The sequence below is a fragment of the Conger conger genome, chromosome 6 (assembly GCF_963514075.1).
Source record: "Conger conger chromosome 6, fConCon1.1, whole genome shotgun sequence".
Classification (NCBI taxonomy): domain Eukaryota; kingdom Metazoa; phylum Chordata; class Actinopteri; order Anguilliformes; family Congridae; genus Conger; species Conger conger.
The window spans coordinates 42,055,186-42,059,902 of NC_083765.1; positions in this window are offsets into that span (position 1 = coordinate 42,055,186).

Here is a 4,717-nt window from a genome sequence, read left to right on the forward strand (position 1 = left end):
TCCACACGATTAGAACTGATATTAAAATGTTCCTTCAGCAAGCATGTGCTTTTTTTCAGAATGGAAAAACAACGTAATAAAACGCTATTGAAAAGCAATCAGAACACAACCGCAATTTACGCTTGCCCCAAGAGCAAGTCACAGCGACTGAATGATTGCGGCCGTTGATTACTTGCCGGCGTGCGCGAGGAAGAACAGGTCTCTTTTCTCTTTCCCCGCGTCCCCGCTGCATCGTCTCGCTCTCTCCGATGTCTCCTCCTCCAGTTTCCTCACGACGAAACGCCTCAATCAGGCCAGCGCGCCGCGGACCGCCTCATCACCTCACCGCGATATTGCATCGCTTCCCTCCGCCCTCAAAACACTCTCGCTGCCCTCACCCTGGCATCCTGTCTGCTTCGTGTTGCCATTACATCCTGCCCTCTCCCAACCTTATCGCACTCAAGATCGGAGTGATGTGTCCCACACTGCCTGGCTGTTTCCAATGTGCTACACGTCCTTTCATGGATTTAATCGTGTCTATTTTTATCATTCTGCCTACTATGACCCCCCCCCCCACAATACATCTTGTAGTTTGCCAAGCCACCTCTCATATGACTCATCCACAGCTTCTCCCCATAGTTGTGGCTTTGTCATGTGGAAAGTTGTGTAGTCTCTGTATATTACATTACATGATGTACGGTACCTGTACACTCACTGAGCACTTTATTAGGAACAGCTACTTATTCATGTGATTATCTAATCAGCCAATTGTATGACAGCAGTGCAATGCATAAAATCATGCAGATACGGGTCAGGTAATGTTCAAATGAACCATCAGAATGGGGAAAAAAATGTGATCTAAGTTACTTTGACCGTGGAATGATTGTTGGTGCCAGACCGGGTGGTTTGAATATTTCAGAAACTGCTGATCTCCGGGGATTGTCCAGCATAACAGTCTGTAGTGTTTGCAGAGAATGCTACGAAAAACAAAAAACATCCGGTGAGCATCAGTTCTGCAGGCAAAAAAGTCTTGTTAATGAGAAAGGTCAGTGGAGAAGGGCCAGACTGGTCAAAGCTGACAGGAAGGTGACAGTAACACAAATAACCACACATTACAACAGTTGTACGCAGAAGAGCATCTCTGAACACACAACGCGTCAAACCTCTTAAGTGGATAAGCTACAGCAGCAAAAGACCAATACGTCTAAAAAATAACTCTAATAAACACCTAATAAAGTGCTCAGTGAGTGTATGATGAACATAAGGGCACCCATCAGTGCTACATGGGCAGAAGAGCAAGACCTGGCTAACATTCCCTGACCAGCAAAAGCTAATAAAGCATTAAATATGTTACGTTGTGCCATACTATATATAACCAGAATGCAAAATCATATTCATGAACCGTGGTGCAGTGGGTAACACTGACACCTCGCAGCAAGGTCACGGGGTGGGATTTCCAGCCCACGGCCTTTCTGTGTGGAGCTTGCATGTTCTCCCTGTGTCTGATTAGGTTTCCTCCCACAGTCCAAATTACTTCCTGTCCAGGGTGTGTTCCTGCTTCTCACCCAATGCACGCTGGAATAGCCTCTAGGCCCAGGGCTAGATAGTGGATACATTGGGATACAGTCTGGGTTGTACATCAAACAGTAAACATTGGCTCAGGCAGGGTGACATTGGCTCAGGCAGTAAGAGCAGTTGTCTGGCAGTAGGAGGGTTGCCAGTTCAATCCCGGCCAGCCAATCACTGTTGGTGTATGACTGGGTGAATGAGAAGCATCAACTGTACAGTGCTTTGCATAAAGGCGCTATATGAAAGGCAACCATTTAAAGAACTGACCACTGTCCTTTCAGTCCAACAAATCCTGAGTTGATTCCAGAATATCTGCATCTTTTAAACACCATCCAATACCCGTATCCCAGCCTACATTGTTATGCCCACTTACCTAACATGAATGATGCCTTCTTTAAAAGACATTTTGCTCTTTATAGATTTATACAAGCACACTTTATTTGTTTCACCTGGCCATTTACCCAATGAGGGCAGCACGGATGGTGCAGTGAGTAGCGCTGCAGCCTCACAGCAAGGAGGTCCTGGGTTCGAATCCTGGTCGGCCGGGCCTCTCTGTGTAGGGCTTGCATGTTCTCCTCGTGTTTGCGTGGGTTTCCTCCAGGTACTCTGGTTTCCTCCCATAGTCCAAAGATGTGCAGGTTAGGCTGATTGGAGAGTCTAAATTGCCCATGGGTGTGAGTGAACGGTGAATGTGCCCTGCGATGGACTGGTGACCTGTCCAGGGTGTATTCCTGCCTTTTGCCCAATGTATGCTGGGATAGGCTCCAGCCCCCCTGTGACCCTGTTCAGGATAAGCGGGTTCAGATAATGGATGGATGGATGGATTTTCCCAATGTCGCTGCTTATAGAATTTTCCAACTCTGCCCCTCTTTGCGGACATACAGCTCACAATGTTCTTTCAGGTTTGGAAAATATAAAAAATGCAGGGTTGTACGATGATCATTTTTGCAATACAGTAATTCTAGCATGTCTCCTGGTATTTTCCAGCCTTGGACATTGGTTTCAGTCCTACTGAGCCTTCAGTTAATTAGGTCTGATCAAGCCGTTAATCTAGTGATGGATCTTCATCTGTCTCTCTCAATTTAATAATCGATTAATCCTTCATGACAATTTTGCTGTGTTTCTGAAGTGTGTTTGAGCTTGAGTGAAAATATGGTTGCTTATTAAGTATATTTCTCTTTATTCCTCTTGCTTAATTTATGTATCTGGGCCACACTGAGCTGAACATTTCTAGTTGAATATCTGACCAGCAATATAAATAGCCTACAAAAGCATGTTACTTCTGTTAGAAGAAAAACACTTTGAGTAGCCCATCGGAATGACGCTTTAGCAGGTATTTGTAAAGTGAAAACAAATTCCAGCCATGATTCCAGTCAACTACTGCTCTAAACTGTACACCTATTCTAACCGAATTAATTGAGAGCCCATCTCAAACAAAAACAATCATATCTGGTGTGACCTGGGGATCTGGGTTGGGGAATCTGAAATGACAGTATTTCTGAAGAGCTGATAGGAAGTGCCTCGTAAACCCTGAAGTGACTTTATACCTTGTCAACCTAAGATGAATTGCCTGACAAAATGTGTCAGTTAATAAACAGTAGTTCCTATTCAGAGGTGCAAGTTCAGAAAGTCTATTGCCCTGCTTAAGGGCAGTGGTGAAAGATCTGCACATACAGAGTATGATGACTACAAACAGTCAAAGAAACAAACAAACAAACAGGGAAAATTATGTCAAAGTTAGATTCATGTTAAAGGTTCATCTGATGATGAATGCTACCTTTTGATGAGTACTTAAGTCACCGAGACATATAAAAGAGGTGTCGTTGCTAGGAAACAGAAGCTCTCAAGGTCCAATATCCAATCAGTTGTAAAACAAGTCCAGGAAGTGAAAAGATCCCACGACAGCAAAGTCTGCAGAAAATTAGACTTTATTGTAGCACACGTGCACAAAAGCCAGTTCAAATCCTCAGATTTCCAACCTTGAATAATAGACAAAACTTTATTTTTATGCACAATCCTTATCTCAGTACAACCAATAGCTTTCTGAAAAACCATCATATGACTTGGCTATGTTGCAGATGTTTACTTTTCAGTCCTGAAACCACTGTGGCGAATTTTCCCCTTGATTCCCAAAACAAAGAAAGATCATTTTCCATACATTTTGTGCTATAGGCTGTGTCGTCTAATAAACTTAAATCTTTAACATGAAAAACATATGAAACACGGTGCTATTCACTATATAGTGTTTTCCAGAACTTTCTACGACCTATAGATCAGTTTTGGTGATTTCCACCTCATATTAATCATTTCACTTAACTTTGGATTACATGTGGGTCACCTATGCATTTCTAACAACAATATTCATCAGTAAAAAGTCATAAAGAGTACACAGATGTACTGAGCACCAGTCAAATCAAAATCATAGAAATTATATGATAGACATCAAATGAAAAATAAAAGTAAGTCATAGAAAGTATAGATAAACTGAACAGCAGTGACATCATAGAAGATATACATTAATCATCAAAGAAATCATGGAATATATATTACTACACATCTAATCACTACTTTATTCTAAGTGACTAAACGTAATTCTTTAATCTTGCAGTCTTTGCTCTCTTTTCGACAGTGTACACTGTGGTTTCTTGCGTTTTCATAAGCTTGGTTATAAACAGGTTCTAGGTTCATTCAATTTAATAAAAACAGCATACATATGATATATTGATTATATGTTGTGTATACATATATATTGATACACTCTTAGCCTACATTTTCGAAAGCGTTGAAGGAACCAGCTTGTTCATTAGGGCAGAGTCTGATTTTGATTTGTCAAAACTTTTTTTTTTGGGGGGGGGGGTCTGTGAATTTTCCTCTGTGAATTTTCCCTACAGAGGATTTGCCTATTTAGGTCGTTGTGCCTTTTATGTATTTATTCAGTTACTGTGCATATACTACGCCGCAGCTAAAACTCTGTGCATCTGTGATTATGCACTGAACTGCACTGAACACACTGCACTGGTGTGATGAAAGCTTCCACAGGAATTTTACTAGCATACTATTGAGTATACAGGAACAGTCTACAACTTGTATACTCAGTAGTAGGCAAGTAAGGAGCCCCAGCTGATGACGTAGGCATAATAACCTCTGCGTACGCAGCAGCAGCCGGAAG